General features: G+C 36.1%; 1 protein-coding gene across 1 annotated transcript in view; it reads left to right on the top strand.

Moving 5' to 3' along the window:
• The window catches only part of ARSJ (arylsulfatase family member J), a 130,424-nt gene that overhangs the window by 94,800 nt on the left and 16,774 nt on the right, over positions 1-18,850 (top strand). Inside the window, exon 6 of the transcript XR_010126100.1 lies at positions 2,458-2,689. The gene's annotated coding sequence lies outside the window, so the exon portion shown is untranslated. The remainder of the gene's footprint in view (positions 1-2,457; positions 2,690-18,850) is intronic.

Genomic DNA, 18,850 nt, shown 5'->3' with positions numbered 1-18,850 from the left:
GACATTCCATGCTGGGATGGGTTTACCTACTCAGCTAGTCAACCATTTTCCTAAAATAAAAGTCTTACATTTACATGTTTAATGTCTCTTTGCTTGTGAAAAATCATTCTCAATGAACTCTATTAAAAGCAAGAAAAACAATCCTAAAATAGTATCTAATGAAATGTCAATCTTGGATTTTCTAGCTTTCAGACAGTTCTCTACATTTTGAACAATTGCCATTAAAGTAAAAATTACTTAAGATTTTTTGCTATATACTTTGTAATTTTTATGTTTTCTAAGAAATTTTAAATCTTTCCTGTTATGATCTGAAATCTAATTTTAAAATGTGAGAATGTCAGTCTTCCCTTTTCACGATTTAAACTATTTTTGTGAGGATGTGAATATTTCTTAATGTACAGACGTTATTTTCTAGTTCACTGATTTAGAGCATAGAAGCCATTGACCCTATCTTCAGAATATGCAATATCCTCTAAATGGACAGTATAAAAACATTTTAAAGGCCAACCAAAGAAGACTTAACTATGCATTAGACAAGAACATAAATGTGTAGTCCATAAATTGTATCAGAAAATAAAATTTGAATTGGATAGAATGTTACAAACAATTAAAATATATTAATTTTGTATCACTTTGCTTTCATTTGTGAGATCTGATACACAAAAAGAAACAAAATAATTAGATAATTCAATAATCCTAAACCAGCCATTGATATGTAGACTTTTTTTTTTTTAAGACAGAGTCTCACTTGGTCACCCATGCAGGGTGGTACAATCACGGATCACTGCAGCCTCGACCTTCTAAGCTCAAGCAGTCCTCCCACCTCAGCATCCCGAGTACCTGGGACCACAGACACCCACCACCACGCCCAGCTAATTTTTTAAGTATTTTTTATAGAGACAAGGTCTCTCTATGTTGCCCAGACTGGTCTCAAACTCCTGGGCTCAAGCAATTCTCCCACCTTGGCCGCCCAAAGTGCTAGAATCACAGGTGTGAGCCACTGCACCCAGCTGACATCTATTTTTGATTATTCAGTAGATCAGTTTGAGTTTAACTTATTGTTTCATTTTAATTTTAGTTAAACTGAAAGTTCATGAGTCATCTTAGCATGTTTTATGTCACCAAATAAACTCGGGAATTTAAATAACTACCATTAATTCATCATATTTCCATTGTCTTAGGAATCAAGCCAGGTTTGAGAGCTAGCTGGTGATCAGGAAGCTTGGGAAAGGCCTGCTTAACAAAAGAGATATGGACAAACATGTTTTGTATATAATGACTACACCAAAGTCATTTGCCAGTTAAGTTATCTGCCTTGTGAGAATTATTCTCATCTGTTTATAAGAAGATAAACAGAGAAAAGAGGAAGAGTTCAGAATAAACAAATATTTCTTTAATGAGTGTTGGTTCAATCTCAGTACCAATCAAAAAGAAACACAATTTGAAATAAGACATTTTTCAATTATCAGCGGTAATGAAAATGGTATCATAATAACCTTATACAAGGGGGGAGTGAAATAGATGTTTCACGAACTGTTGGTTTAAATATAAATTACTACTAGTCATAGGAGGACAAATTGGCATTATATAGCATCAAAAATCTTAAAAAAAAAAGTATATACTTTAGCCAACTAAACTTTCAGAACTTTTTTCTTTAAAAAAGTGCAAAGATGTAGATATATAAGTGTTTATCACAATTTTATTTATAATTGTGAAAATTTTGACAAGAATGAGGGCCTTTACTAAAGACATGGGCTAAAGAATTTGCATAGTTCTGCTCCTTTAAGGAAGAGTGCACCTACAAGCCACCTCAAACCAAAACCTTTCCTTACTAAGGACTCCCAGTAGCCTACCTACACTGTGGTTGAGTTTTCTGACTTTACTAAACATCGATTTCTATGGTTCAGCACCTCAGAATTGACTTAAAATGTATTATTAACTTGTATAACATTTATTCCTAAGTTTTATTCTAATTTCATTATTCTTATATTTTGGATTTTCTGCCTCACTGTTATTTTTCTTTAACTTAAATGGTGACTCCTACATTTTCAATAAAAACAATTTAACTTTATTTGTACATTCTTAGAAACTACTTTTAGTCTTAATAATCTCATTCATAACTTTACTTTTTAGATCTAGCTATTTATATTGCATATATTTTCAAACTTAATTGTTTTAAACTTAATTGCTTTTTCCATATTTTAAAACTGATATTTTATTTTTAGAATAAATTTTACCTTAAAGTTATGTTTTGTTTCTGTTTTGTGTTTAGACTCATCTCTTTAAATGTCTGTTTTCAATTTATTATTTTTAGTTTCTGTTTGGTTTTATTATTATTTTTTGACAGTTTCTTGCTCTGTTGCCCTTGACTTCTCAAACTCAAGTGATCCTCCTACCTCAGCCTCCCAAAAGTAACTACATCCAGCTAACTTTTTTTCTCTTTTTGGTTTTTTGTAGAGACTGGGATCTCACAATGTTTCCTAGGCTGGTCTTGAGCTTCTGGCCTCAAGCTATCTTCCCACTGTGGCCTCTCATAGTGCTGGGATTATAGTCATGAGCCACTGTGTCCAGATGATTATTTTTAGTTTGCTCTTCTGTCGAACAACCTGATTCCATGACTCATATTCAAGACAAGAATCCTGGCCCAGCCCTGCCCACCAATGACTTCTACACCCATCTGAATGAGGAGGTTGGTTAGCTTTCTGTTCTTCTTAAACTCAATTTTCACAAGAAGTCAATTCTCCTTTTCAGTCCATTGAAACTTAACTGTGAGTTGACTTGAAATCTAACTGGCAATATGTTATAATTGCAATCTGCTTCTTAACAAAGGTACACTTTAAAGATGCATAATTGAGGACTGCATAAAAGATATGCAATCCTTCTAAGTCTCTCTAGGAGCTTCAATGTGAGTGCATGGGTTAAGCCAGATTATCAAAAAGCTTGTATGTGAGTACATAGTGCTCTGGCCCCATATAGATTAATTATATAAAATTACGTTTTGGTGTTCATTTATTGGTCTAATTTAAAGAATCATATAAGAAACTGCCCTATGAAAAGTACCTATATATTTACTGTGGAGAAATTACTAGTAACATAGTTTCTCTTGAGCAACTGCTTTGTTTTGATTTTGTGCTCATTGACATGATCAGCTTTATTTTATTGACGCTCCGAGTTGTATAACCCATTTTTTTTCCTTTTTCATTGGCTGCTAAAGCACACTGAGTTGAAATCATGGCCTGTATCCAATAAGTACACAGTATCTCTTGGCAAGAAATTTACTACTCACTTCTAGGTTTATTTTATTTTTCTTATTTCAAGATATTTCCCTGAGTTATTTTCCTAGTTATATATTTTTAATTTGTCTGGGCATATTATATGCATTGTTACACTACACCTTAAAGAATTTTGAAACAAATACTCTGAAAGAGAAACAAAGGTCAACATTATAACCCCATTTTATGCTTAAGAAAAACAGGACAGTGTGATAACAATAGGCAGCCAGTCAGCAGTGAAACTAAAATTGGAACATCCATCTTTGAGTTACAAAATGACTTAAAACTCAAGAATCCAAAGCCATTAGATTGTATTGCTGTGTTATTATTGCCAGACTCTTATCAACACTGGAGACCAACCAACAGTCAGAAATAATCAAATACATTGTGCTCAATTCTCTACTTTATTTTGAATAATATTAAAGTTCCAGAAATATAACAGCCCAGGCAAAGCCAGTGAGTATGAGTAACTGAAAGCATCATCTCCCACCTCTTCACCATATGCTCAGAAAAATCTTAGACAAGTTCAACTAGATATTTTGTGAACCACCCATCCAGAAACACTGTAGCCTTTAGGAGGTGGGGTTTTGTGGCAACTTTAAGGTACACAAATTTAGTCAAGTATATGTAGATGAGCATAACACAAAGATACATTTTACCATGAAGATCCATTATTGCTATTAATATTTAATATTAAAATATTTAAAGAATATTGATAAAATATTTCAAATTGTGTATAAAGTTATTCTGATGGGCCCTATTTCTTTTCTTTTCTTTTTTTTTTTGAGACAGGGTCTCACTCTGTCACCCAGGCTGGAGTGCAGTGGCGCAGTCTCCACTCACTGCAACCTCCACCTCCCAGGTTCAAGGGATTCTCCTGCCTCAGCCTCCTGAGTAGCTGGGATCACAGGCACGTGCCACCATGCCCGGCTAATTTTTTGTATTTTTAGTAGAGATGGAGTTTCACCATGTTGGCCAGCCTAGTCTCGAACTCCTGACCTCAGGTGATCGGCCTGTCTCAGCCTCCCAGAGTGCTGAGATTACAGGCATGAGCCACTGCGCCTGGCCTGACAGGCACTATTTATAAGCCACAAATTTTAAAACTCAACTTTGCTGTATAGAACTTTATATTTGGAGCTCAATATTGAATTAATATCACCCAGAGATTTTTCTAAAGCCCTTCATGCTTTGTTTTGCTTTGTGATTATTAAGTAATTCTTCTCATTGTAGAAAATTGGAGAAGTAAAAAAGTATTTAAAAAGAACATGAAAATCAAAACATTCTTCACATAAATGTTTAATGCCAACATTTATTAGGCGTTTACTTCGTGTGAGCACAAATCTAGGCATCTTATATATATTTTCTCTGCCTCCCAATGGCCCTACAAAGTAGCTACATTATGTAACCCTATTTTATGGCTGAAGAAACAAGGCGTGGTGAGACTAATTAAATTATTAAGTGAAATGATCACTAATAAAGGTTCTCCGTGGCATTGGATGCATTTCAGTTTTCATTTATTCATTTATGACAGAAAGAGAGAGAGAGTTATAGATCACAGGATTCTTTGGCTGCCCCTGTAATGGAAATTAACACGAGGCCAAGCAGATTTCCTAGACAAAGCTTTTATTTTGGGGCTTGTGCTGAAGTGCAAGGGAGACAGCAGAAGTGAGGTGTAAGAATCCTCTGGCTGGCTCCTTAAAAAAATCCAGTAGGGTTTTTTATTTGCTTGATTAGGCAAAGCACAGGAATTGACATCAGGGGTAAAGCATGCAGGCTGAGCTGGGCAAAGCACATGATGGGTAGGGTACGCAGGTCAGCGCATCTTGTTGCTATGGTTATCTTGAGTAATGGGCCACCTGGTGGTCTGGCCAGCAACAATAAGGCTGTAAATCAATTGTTCAGCATTCTTTCCCGAGGTGGGACACTCTGCAACTGTGGTTCAGTGTTAAGATTTCCTAAGGCCAACTTTTAGAATATTTTAAATAAAAGGTGTGGTTAAACATTATGAGAGCACAGAAGAATGGCTATTTTCTATGTGTGACTAAAGCCTCAGGATTAGTTGGTATAGCATCAGCAAGATAGTGCTGTGGATTTTGTGAAGAGAATAAAGAAGAAAAAATATGTGAAGAGGGAACCACATTCCACTCCTATTCTATCTCAGTTCCTCCCTGAGAGATTATATTCTCCTTATTCTTAGAAAGGGCCAAATATCTCATCTTCTGAAGCTACTTCCTACTGAATAGGATTGTCATCCCTGCCTAACCTTGGAGGGCATGGACATTTTTCACTGACTGTTCTAAAGATCAGTAGGAACTTGGATCCTCCTGCGATGGTAAGGGTTGGACTCCTTGGGCCATCAGTAGCGTGACTTGGAATGGCTGAAGCCTGAAGACATAAACTTTAATTATCTGTACCCCTGTTGAATATAACATAATTATTTTAAAAATCAAATAGCACCCAGTGATTAATAAAATGCTTAAGCCCAGTTTAACAATGCTTATAAGAAGAGATCAGATGCCATTTGAAATGTAAGTGAATTGACTGGAAAACTAACTTCCTGTTGTCAAAATATAAGACAAATAGACTTTTAATAAGAGGCGTTCATATGGAAACAGAAGAAAAACAAACATTAATTGTGGGCACAATCTACCCGGACGTTACACTCAAAGCATCTTTAGTTACAGAGGAGGAAGATGCTGGCAATCTGACACAATTTTCTTGCCTGTGTTATAAGAAATAAATTTTAGTCCGCAGGGCCTTAGAAAAGAGATACTAGCAATTTTATTGTGTTTAAGTCAGAAAAACGGAAGAAAAATTTGAAAATGTTAGTTTGGATATTTGTTGCATGGAAAATAATATTTAAAAACTCAATAACAATGGACAAGACTAGAATCCAACAACAGGTATATTATGGTCTTTTTGTCTCCAGTTTCACTTTTATCAAACACAAATCATGGTAGTACTGATATGTTTGCAAATAAGTTTTAGTCTTATTATACTTGGCCTGATTATTTGCATAAAGTGCGGCAAGAATAATTATTTGTCGTATAGACTCTCATAGATATATTTTTTTATTTTGCTGGAACTTTGTTCTATAAGGAACCTTAGCTTAGACTTTTTAAAGCCTTGAGCCTAGCCACTGATTTATCTGTTGCTACAAATACTTGTATGAATTGTGTGAATTCCTCCCCTCTTAAGGTCCCAGTAAAACTTGGAGTTCCAGAACCTGTTAGAAAGTGACATTTTTTACTCTATACAGGGACTGTGTAGACAAGGTATGAGGCCAGTTTCTCCAAGGGGCTTTCTATCAGCTTTATAAGTCAACCTCAAATTTTTAAAGCAGTTAGAAGCATGCCATTTCGGTCAAAAGCCTGGTAAAATAGCCAGTGTCCCAACTTGTGTTCTGTTACAAAAGAAAACAGATTGTTATTGAACTTATGCAAATAACTAATTGCTATGAGTTAAGAATAGTCACAAATAGTTTCCAAATTCTGAAGAAATCAGGTAGAAAGAAACATGCTATGCTCCAAATTTGCTTATAGGAATATATAGTACTCAATTGTTAAAAGATATAACTAGTTCAACAGGAAAAAAGTTTTCTTGACTCTGAAAACCAAAACAAAAAGGGTCAGCAGAATTTCAGGAAATTTATAAAAAGATTATTTCAATTTTCTATTAGTTTAGTCCATGCAATTAACTCTTGTTCCACTCAATACTTATTAACATGTAACATCTCCAGGAAAGTCTTAGAAGTTTTTTACTCTATTCTAATTGTCCAATCTCCAAAGTTATCAGAGACCTGCTTTCAAGAACACCTGTCAGAGTTCTATAGCTGATTATAAACTGCCTTTTGAAAAGAATCAAAACAAGGTAACAATTGTCTGTGGATGGCAAAAGTCTTAGGATAGCCATGACTAATGACACAATTAACAAGAAAATCTGGTAATCAGGCCAGGCGTGGTGGCTCACGCCTGTAATCCCAGCACTTTGGAAGGCTGAGGCAGATGGATCACCTGAGGTCAGGAGTTTGAGACCAGCCTGGCCAACATGGTGAAACCCCATCTCTACTAAAAATACAAAAATTAGTGGGGCGTGGTGGTGCATGCCTGTAACCCCAGCTACTTGGGAGGCTGAGGCATGAGAATCGCTTGAACCTGGGAGACAGAGGTTGCAGTGAGCCGAGATTGAGCTATTGCACTCCAGCTTGGGCAACAAGAGCAAAACTCCATCTCAAAAAAAAAAAAAAAAAGAAAGAAAAAAGAAATCTGGTAATCTCTGTGGCACACAATAATTTAACATAACAATTACAATTATTAATAACATATACTGAGGCATATCAGAATTATAGGAATCTCATATAATTTTCAAATACATATTAACACATTTATAGGAATATAATCTAATGAAGGTTAAACAACATTTTTTATTTAACAATGTTTCCTGTATAGGTTTAATATACCAAATGAGCCAAATATATCTCTTTTGGACCTAAAAGGACCTAATGCTTAATTTGATCTTGAAAAGTTTGTCAGATATCAAAAGGTTTAAAACACTTGATAACACAAAATAGAATCCCAGGCTACTATAAGCCATTTATTTAGCCAAAGTGATAACTCTAAAAATTTTTTAAGCCAAAAACCTTTACTCATTGATAGAGGGGAGACTCAGCTTTCCAAACAATAAGACCCAATAAAGACAGCATGAGGCCAATTGAATTTATTTCCTTCTCTCTCTTTTTTCTATAGTTATTTAAAAGGCAAAGAAAAATCTTTTGTTTTCCATTTTAGACGATTAGTCTGTTGACTACCTGTTCCCCATCCTAAGCAATTGTCAGCGAGGCAACTCTAATTTGTATATCTAAAGGGACAACTCTTAGGTGAAATAAGATAGAGAATTTCTATTTTAATCAAACCAAGAAAATATGGTTTGAGTAAAAGTTCAGGTGAGATCGCCAGGAAAAACAGATACTCTTACGCGTGGAGGGTTTTCAAGAATCCCGTTTTTACACTGAATCTTGGGTCCCAAAAAAGAGAGACATACTATGGGATGGGATATTGCAGCACTTTCACAGTGTATTTCATTGCAAGGACATTTCTCCAAGGCTGGTGGGCAACCCAACTCCAATCAGCCCACTCTGTAATCAGCCCATCCCCCATTCTATACCTTCTAGGTGCTCAAGAGCATGTTTTTCTTATCTAAATGCACAAAGAAAGGAGTACCGGCTTGTAGTAGTAGCTGCTCACTATAAACAATTGCCATTAGACATTTTTTAAAGTATGTCTCTTATTTAGCTATTACAAATTAAGGTTTTTTTTTTAATAATGCAAAGTAATTTCTGATGCCCACAAAAGTCAAAGAGGTCGGGTAACACAATGCAATGCAAAACACAGCAGAGCCTTAGGTTTTGAGAGGGATCTGTCCACTTATAATTATTTGGGTTCCATGAAGAAAACAGATTTCTCCCAAAACAGGGCCTGTGAGACCTCCTCTGTTTTTCCCAAGGCTGTCAGAAATTACCTTAGGTCCTCTCATGTGAACTTGAGGGTAGCAAGAAGACAGACAAAAGTAAATGGAGAAACAATTCAGTCAACTGAGATGAAAAAATATGTATATAATATATATATTCAAAAAACAAGATCCAAGAAGAGAAAAAACATAACGGCCTTTTAAGTATACGTATAGTTTGGATATCCCCTTTTAATTAAGCTCACTTCTAAGCATAGAGCTCTTTTATTTAAAAATTCTTTTAAATCTTTTATTACTAGACTTTAGCTGGGACAAACAGCTGACACCTCTAGCTTTTAAGCCTTTTGTTTTCCTAAAGGTATTTTCTTGAGTGAAACCAATAAGCCTTAAGTAAGGTTATGACTTAACCACAGAATCACAGGTTGTCTCCAAAAAGATGGCAAGTGGTTTTTACAAGAGCTAGAATTGCCCCAAAGATAACTCAGAGAAAGAAAAATACAAGAGACAAATTCAGAAGTTGTTCATGGAGGAGAAAAGAATCAATAAGTATTAAAGGTTACATAATTATCAAAACAAAAAGAACCTATTCCTTAAGCTGAGAATTGAACCAAGGCTACACACATCATGAAAGGGCAAGGTCTATAGCTACTGAGCTACAGCATATGGCAGTTGCCACTGCTCTTCCCAGAAGGAGCGTAGAGCAGTCATGTTTTAGGTTGCAAAATATTGTTAACTGCTCAATATAACTTTTTACTTTCTAAAAATTTGCATTTCACTCTGTTGACCAGGATGCTCAAGATCATTTTAAAGCCTAGCTATGACATTATTACGCATCCTTCTTTTATTTTAAACCATTTTTTCTTTAATTGTTGAGAATAAGAGATCTCTGAAGTCCTTTTTTTCTTTTGATGGTGTACTTAGTTCCAATAGTGAGTGAATCCAAAAGACTTTTGAAATTTAGATAGTAATTTTAGAGGTTTTTACTATATAAGCAAAACGTATATCTAGAGGGAGTAGAGGAGGCATCTACATGGTTCCCAAGAATTCATTCTCAGAAATGACCTAAGACAGCAAAAGACAACTAAAGCCACATAGAGATGGGACCATTTAAGACAAAACTCACCCAAGGGCATGACACATTCAGGACAAAGAGTATGCTGATGCAGCTCAGACTCCAAGTCCTTTCAGGCTAGCTGCCTGACATGAACCCGAAAACTCCAGCCCTCCAGATGGTAGAGACCAGGAGAGGTAACCCCACATGGTCACAAGGTCAAGCTCCCAAGGACGTAAAACAAGATGAGAGGGAAACCTCATCTGGTTTTTTTTTCAGGGACCCACAGCAAAGTTTGTAGCTGACCAGTCTGCAGGGCTGGCTTGCAACAGAAGGCTTACAGAGGGCCTAGGCTTGTATTTTATCCTATGGGGCCACACTTTATGACAGAACAACACAGAAAGACAAATTTATATAGCTCAAAGTACACAAGATTTGCTACAGCTGAAGACTAGTCTCACAAATCCCTTTTCCCATTAATCAAAACCTTGCAGGGGAGACAAACAGTGATTTTCACATTTCATCAACTGGTTTACACAGAGAGAGAGGCCAGGAGTCTGGCTGGTAAGAAATGTTTACCTTTTCTGGCATGTCAGGTTTTAGGGTTCTCTCTCTCTGCAGCTTCTGGAAGAGCAGAGTGGTTTTTGATGACCCTGCTCACTGGCCATAGCTGTGGGGGCCAAGCCATGCTACCAAAAAAAAAAAACAAACAAAAAAAAAAACAAAAAAAGCACATCTTTTTCTGTTTTATGGAATCATAGGCAAAAGTCTCTCACTTTTTACAAGATGCCACCCAACAGGAGGCATAGGGGAATATGTTGTCAAATCAAACAGGGAAAAATGGATTAGGAAGTCAGTAGCTCAAACTCTGGAACCGTGTACTGTCAATTCTCCCCTCAAAAGGCAGCACCCAGACTCCATAGGATATGCCAGAAAAGATAGACAACAGAAAAGCCCACAGGCTTCCTTTCCCCTTAGGTGTGGGAAAGGGAGGAAAAGTGCTTAGCAGACTTAAAGATGACAGTCCTACCAGCTGAACCAATCAGCCATTGCAATCTGTCCTGCATAGGTGTCTATTCAATTTGAGCTGATGAAGTTAATGAAAAGTGAAGGAAAAGTAGGAGGAAAGAAGAAGGAAAAAGACACAACAAATAGGGGACAGGAGAAGAGAGAAGCATTGTCCGGCAGTCTTGGGGAGGCAAGAAGAAAACTCACCAACTGTGGCAATGCTGAATCAAAGATTCAGGCGACCACCTATCACCCATGAAGGAGGCACGCACACCCCGCCATCCTGCTGGCTCACAAGCCTCCTCCTTGGAGAAAAATGCTCACCACGTCTTATAATCCCTTCACAGTTGCCAGAGAACCTGTTACAGACCACAGGCTCTTTGGCTCCCATGTAACAGAAGTTAACACAGGGCCAAGCAGATTTCTCAGACAAGATTTTTATTTTGGGACTTGTGGTTGAGCAAAAGGGAGACAGCAGAGGTGAGGTGTAAGGATCCTCTGGCTGGCTCTCTGAAAAAGCCTAAAATCTGCAGTAGGTATTTTTTTATTTTTATTAAGCAAAGCACAGGAATTGACATCAGGGGTAAGGTATGCAGGCTGAGCTGGGCAAAGCACATGAGAGGTAGGGCATGCAGGTCAGCACATCTTGTTGCTATGGTTATCTTGAGTAATGGGCTACCTGGTGGTCTGGCCAGCAGCAATAAGGCTGTAAATCAACTGTTCAGCATTCCTTCCCAAGGTGGGACACTTCACAAGATTCATTCAATGTTTAGTTCTCCTAAAGCCAATTTCTGGAATTCTTTAAGTGAAAGGCATGGTTAACCATTATGAAAGCACAGAACGGCAGCTATTTCCTGTGTGACTAAAGCCTGGGGTTAGTGGGCATAGCATCAGTGAGGTAGTGGTGTGGGTTTTGTGAAGAGAAGAAGAAGAAAAAAAAACTACATGAAAAAGGAGTAGTATCCCATCCTATTCTATCTCCAATAGATTTTAAAATAGACAGAAATGGATACTTTTCTTACTGTTAGTACCATTATATTTGTAACCTGAATCTGCTATATACAATTATGTCATAAATATTGTAAAGTCTTAAAATTCTAATGAAAATTTTAAAATCTGCTGAGTCCATTTAAGTTACATTCAAGGGCAAGGAACAACCCTAACAGAAAAATTTAACATGCAAACATTTAAGTGCTTATTCAACTACAAGAATTCTATGGATAGAGAGAAGTGAGGAAAGCATGGTAGTTCAGGGATGTCATTAGCAATGTCATTAGCATTGGCTCTGGCTCTCTCTCTCTCTCTTCTCCGCTATTCTTAACATATAGGTCTTCATCCTCGTGCTTTTCATTTCATGGTCATAAAATGGCTGCTGCATTTGCGACAATCCTGTTTCAGGAAGGAGAAAAAGAAAGGAGCAAAAAGAAAAAAAGGTACATGCCCATCAGCTCTGTGCCTCAGAAGATCCTCTTCTCATTAGCCAGATCTGGTTCACACAACATTTCAGTTACCTCCTGTTGTATAACGAAACACCACAATACTTAATGATGAGGACTAGAATCTGACCTTTTCTTCTCTTGCCAAAATTCCCATCTAAGGGGCCTAGAAGATATTGCCCTACAAACCATAAAATCTCATTAGATGTTTATTATTAACCAAGTATAATGTGGCTTACTTTCCAACCTGACTCTGGTGTAGCATCACATGATAGATAGCAAATCCTGAAGGAAATCAAAATATTTCACCCCAAAATACTTTAATTTGATGTATTTAGAAATAGCTAACACAGGGCCAACAAGTTGAAATGGCCCGGCAAAGTCATATTTTGTGGGAGAAATTTGCATCTGTAGAGAATCTCCATTAATGCAGGCAGGTCTATCCTTTCTAGGCCTTTCCTGGATCTAGGAGAGATTAACTGTGAGTCTTACACCTTTAAGGCTTGAAAAGAGATATTTACCATCTATTCTCACCCAGGGCTGCTACCTGAGAGGCTTTATCTACATAACAAAAACCTTAACTCAAGCATTCCTTTCTACTGAATCCAAGTCTTTGGACAATAGTTTAACTCTCTCAATCAATTGTCAACTAAAGAACCCCTAAAACCCACCTATGACTTACAAGTTCCCCACTACACAACCCCCAACTCCACATTGAGATGTTGCACCTCACCCTGCAGAATCTTCCATATATAAATCCAAACTATAACTTGACCACCTCAGATACACTTTCCCAGGACCCCTTGAGGTTGTATAACCCCAGGCCATGGTCACTCACACTGGCTCAGAATAAGCCTCTTGACATCTATTTTGGCAGAATTTAGTTTTATTTCATCATCAATGGCTTTATAAAAGACGAAAATAGCAAACAATTCTTCCATTTGCATACATTTCACTAAGAAAGGCCAGAGGATCTAAGATGGCTTCATCTATAAATCTGGCATTCAACCGGGATGGCTAGAATAACTGGGAGTTGGCTGGACCTCTCTACTTTATGGTTTTTCTTCCTCCAAGATTTTTGTCTCTGTCCCCATGGACTTTTTTCTAGCCAGTAGCTGGAATTCTTTACATGGTGGGTGGCTTCTAAGAGAGTGACAAATGGGAGCTGCAAAGTCTCTTAAGATCTAGGTCCAGGCGTCAACCAATATCACTTCAACACAGTCTACTGGTCAAAACGAGTCACACAACCAGCCTATATTAGTCTGTTTTCACAATGCTATAAATAATTACCTGAGTTTCAATTGACTCACAGTTCCACATGGCTGGGGGGCCTCAGGAAACTTACAATTATGCCAGAAGGCAAAGGGACCTTCTTCACATGGCATCAGAGAGAGAAGAGTGGAAGAGCAAAGGGGGAAGAGTCCCTTATAAAACCATCGGATCTCATGAGAACTCACTCACTGTCATGAGAACAGCATGGAAGAAACCGCCTCCACGATACAATCACCTCCCATGAGGTCTCTCCCTTGACCACAACTGAAGATGAGATTTGGGTGGGGACACAAAGCCAAACCATATCACAGCCCAAATTCAAGGGCAGAGGAAAACAGACTTTACCTCTTCATAGAAGGAGAGGCATACATATACAGGGATGGAAGGACTTACTGATGGCTGTCTTTGCAAATAATCCACCACACATACTATTCTATTCCAATTGCTGTTCAGAAAAAGTTTTAGTAGATCAAAGAATGGTCACAACAGTATCTGCCTTAATTCAAATACTTTTTTTTTTAGGAATTTCCATTCTTTTTTTTTTGTAACACACATATATATAACATTGTTTACAGCTTAATTTTAACTTATTATACAGTTTAATTTTAACTTTAAAGATAGAAAATGTTTGTGTGGATGAACTATAGGTAATTTTTTGTTATGTTTTTCATTATCTCTGATTTTTTATAATTATAATGTTACTTCCATATTAAAAAATAATAAATGCTCTTCTCTAAAAGCTAAATATTTACTGGTGGTATCTTTTATAGATGTAACAAAAGTGATACACACATTCCCTTATAACTGGATATTTAGGTTTATAATTTTCTTATTAAATCATGCAAAGATAAATGTATATAAATCAGTTTTCCTAAAAATCTGGTTTCTAAGAAATAATATTTCTATTTAGATTTTGGCCAGCAGTATATAAAACAGTCTGTCTAATCGTATCTTCAGCAACATTGAGGATTTCTGTGTTTTTGGCATTTATTACAACTTACTTTTACTTGCTTTTCTTTCTTTTTTTTTTTTAAACAAAGTCTCACTCTGCCGCCCAGGCTGCAGTTCAGTGGTGCTATCTCAGCTCACTGCAACCTCTGCCTCTCAAGTTCAAGTTATTTTCCTGCCCCAGCCTTCTGAGTAGCTGGGATTACAGGCACATGCCACCGTGCCAGGCTACCTTTTATACTTTTAGTAGAGATGAGGTTTCACCATGTTGGCCAGGCTGGTCTCAAACTCCTGACCTCAGGTGATCCGCCCACCTAGAACTCCCAAAGTGCTGAGATTACAGGCATGAGCCACTGTGCCTAGCCTTTTAATTGCTTTTTTAGGATTAGTGAGTTTGAGAGTTTACACAGTTTTTTGTGGCCATTTGTCTTTTTTTATTGTATGAATTGTCTGCACCATTGTCAGTTTTTCTGTTGGGAACTAAAACATTTTTTCATTGCTCTTTGAAAGTCTTTATATAGTAAGCATATTAACTTCTTATGTATGGTTTATTACATTTTCCTAGTTTCCCATTCACCTTTTGGAGGTTTTTCCCATACAAAAATTTTAAATTTTGTATTTCATTTGTATTTTCTTACATAGTGTATATTCTTAGATGATACACACCTATTCTGTTAATATTTAAATTTTCTTCTAGTATATTTTAGAGTTTTTTTATACTTAACTTTTTGATTCACTTGGGCTTGATATTGGTACATGATATAATGAGGTTTAAGGTAACAACCCCCATTCCCACTGTGAAGAAAAAGGCCATTTCTCAATGCCATTTGTTGAAGAATCCATCCATCTACCTCTATATGTATAAATAAATTTCAATGACTATTATATTACATAAACATACATACACAACATATACACTACTGTTTGATTAGTTTATCAATTCTTATAACAACAAATGATGTATTTCTATTTTTATAATATATTTTTAAATCTATCAGGCCTATTGTCTTAATAGGCAAGATTCCAGTTTATTTTTTCTTAAAAAAAAGGCATTTAGCTCCTTTAAGTTTTTAATCATTCCAAATTAACACTCAAACCTTTATTTCACAGTCCCAAAATGATCCTACTATTCTTTTCACTTAGAATTGTAATGAATGTATATATTAATTTGGAAATAACTGAGATATTTAAAATACTCTCATGAGGAATATTTTGTCTCTACACATGAATTTTCTCTTTTTTTTTGGTAAAGTTCTGTAATTAATGTGAATCGTGGTATTTCTTCTTAGAATTCTCCCTTGATAATATTTTATTGCTATTCGAAATGAAATAATTTTCGTTCATTACATCCGCTAAGCAGTAATTATTACACTGGAAAACTCTTGATTTTTTGTGTCCTTCATATACCTGATCCATTTTTAGAATCATTTTGTTCATACAAGGGTTTTCAAATCATTTTCTTGGATATTCTTTGTATATGCCATATTGCCAACAAATAAATGTTTTTGTCTCATTTACTGCAAAATAAAAATATTATTTTTTTCTACTTAATATCCTTTTTTTTTTTGAGATGGAGTCTCGCTCTGTGGCCCAGGCTGGATGGAGTGCAGTGGCGCGATCTCGGCTCACTGCAAGCTCTGCCTCCCGGGTTCACGCCATTCTCCTGCCTCAGCCTCCTGAGTAGCTGGGACTACAGGCGCCACCACCAAGCCCAGCTAATTTTTTGTAGTTTTAGTAGAGATGGGGTTTCACCGTGTTAACCAGGATGGTCTCGATCTCCTGACCTTGTGATCCACCCGCCTCAGCCTCCCAAAGTGCTGGGATTACAGGTGTGAGCCACCGCGCCCAGCCTACTTAATGTCTTATACATTGGCTAGGATGTGAGAATAGTATCATGATCTATTTATTCATTCAACTAATATTTAGTGAGTACCTAGCCTTTTTCTGGCTCCTAATCTGCACTAGAATTAGATCACTTTTTCAATTTCAGAACCCCATACTTGTTTGAAGTGCTCATCCCTTTTTTGTAATTAGGGTTCCCATACCATTATTCAGGCTTTTCATAGGGAAGATTTTTTCTTTTTTCTCTTTTTGACTTTACAATCTTTACACAGAACCACAGAGCTTGAAACACTAGATATTCACTAGATGTTTTATGAATGGTGGAATGAATGATGCAGTGTGTGGTCAAAGACATGTCTATGGAGAAAAGCTAAGAAGGGTGTGTTTATTTAGTATAAATGCACAGCATTTCCACCCACTAAGCTTCATCAACCTGTAACAAAAGAGCTATAATTTTGGAGAACAAAAATATTATGAGCAGTACAGCTGAAATGAAGGGATTGTTATGCCAGGGAATGATCTGTGCAGTGAAAAGCAGCAGGAAGCATGGAGGTTTTGCCCAGAAATCTTATTTTTAGACTGCTTATACGTAAGATGTTTATGCCTCTGTTAGCACTGAGGACAGTCTAAGGAACAAGATCACAATAACTTCTCTTTCATATACCTGGTATTGCATTAACTGTGAGAATGGAAGGCAGAGTAGCTACACAAATGAAACTAAAGATTTAGATGTTGACTTGTAGGCAAAGTTCAAATTAAACAATGATAGGGTTGTTTAATATGGAGAATTATGGGCAGAAAGTACCATTTTTTAACCTAATTGTCAAATTATATCTAGGGTTATCTCAAAATTTAATTTAGAGATTTAAGAATATATATAGTAACACTTTGCCTTCATTATATCTAGTTTTCAATATGTATGCAAAGTCTTTAACAACCCTAGTTATCAATTTGTATATAAAGTGATGGGGGAAAGAAAAAATGGATTCTCTAGTCTAGAACATTGGTTTTCAAAACAGGTCCCTTCTATTTCTGTTGGGATGAGATGTCTTAAATAAACAGGGCTCCAAAGATTCCATGAAAACTATTGCTGTAGACTAATTTTATAATTAAATAAGTTTTTCTGAGTAATAGTTCTTGGATTTGTGCTGGCTACCTTAGGTCACTCTATTCAAGCTGTAAACAAGATGATATTCATGGTCCTTTTTGAAGAATACTTTGGAAGCTGAGTAACAGTGGGCCAGGAGGAAAACATTTTCTAAAAACAGTGAAGTCTGCCCATGGAACCCACATTAAGCAAGGAATTCAAAGTAAATGTACTTCAGGTAACTTAATCAGCTTTAAATCTGCTTCATTAAAAATAAAAGATTTGTTAGATAGAAAAGGCTAGGGCATTCCTTCTTCATTAGTACTAATGGGTAAATGTTGTATAATGGCCGAACTAATCCTTACCTACTCAAAAATAATGAGATGATAAATTCAAACTAATTGTATTATTTTATTCCTTAAAATAGAACGAATATACCCTAAGTATTTATGAAAAAAGTTTCTGGCACATCCATCACATATAAATTGTCTCATGAGTGTAGGAAAAACAAGTTTTGTTTTCATTAGTTATGGATAATTAACACATAGTTACTTCACTGTGCTATCATTATAGCTTTCAAAATTGTGATAGAAGAAATTGCACACTGATACTATACTAGATAATAAAATGAACACAAAAGTATGCATCGCTCAGGCACAGGATTTTAAATTAGTCAGGTGTGATATTATGTTCAATATATGGGATCTGGAGATATAAAGAGGAAAATAAATAAAGAATTTTCCAATGTAATATTATTCATCAGAGAGAGCCTAGACAGTCAAAAAAGAATATAAATAAAAACTAAGATTGACCAAGAAACTAAATAGTTTGTCCCCTAGGCTTCAGTATTTAAAAAAAAAAATTTCCTAAATGACACCAACCCTCTTTCATATAAAAAAAAGTCAGAAGAGATCAGATATCTTTAATGAGCAGTGACTCTGTAGCTATATTTGTATATTTAATCAGACCTTTCATCATTACAAATTATAAATAAAATTTGAAGCCTTTGCCTCATGCATTAGTAGCCAGATGCAACAATGCATACATAAATTATTTTTCACTTTATACATTGAATCCAAGCATGATAAGAAAGAAGCACCTACTATTTTAAAAGTCTCTAGCCTTATTTAATCTAGGCTACTGTGAATAGGAGAAAAATAGTTGCTAAAAGATGGCAGAGTTCACTCAATCCAATGAAATTTTAAAACATCTCAAAGTAAACAAAGCCAGAGAGTTCATCAGCTGATGCTGCCTCATGGGGTTATCTGCATATTAGGTGATCCCAATAGCTACAGAACTGACTTGCAGAAACACTAGTGCTTTGAGAAAAAATGTGAACCATATTATCACTTATAAGATAAATACTGAATGTGTTCTGGGGCCAATTTTCAATTTTATCTTTTTCTAATACAGTATCTCAAAGATTCTCATTTCCACTTCTCTATCACTTAGTAAACATTGTATTGTC

Source organism: Pongo pygmaeus, chromosome 3 (genome assembly GCF_028885625.2).
Source record: "Pongo pygmaeus isolate AG05252 chromosome 3, NHGRI_mPonPyg2-v2.0_pri, whole genome shotgun sequence".
NCBI lineage: Eukaryota > Metazoa > Chordata > Mammalia > Primates > Hominidae > Pongo > Pongo pygmaeus.
Note: the sequence above shows the minus strand (reverse complement) of the source record. Positions and strands in the feature narration are given on the sequence as shown.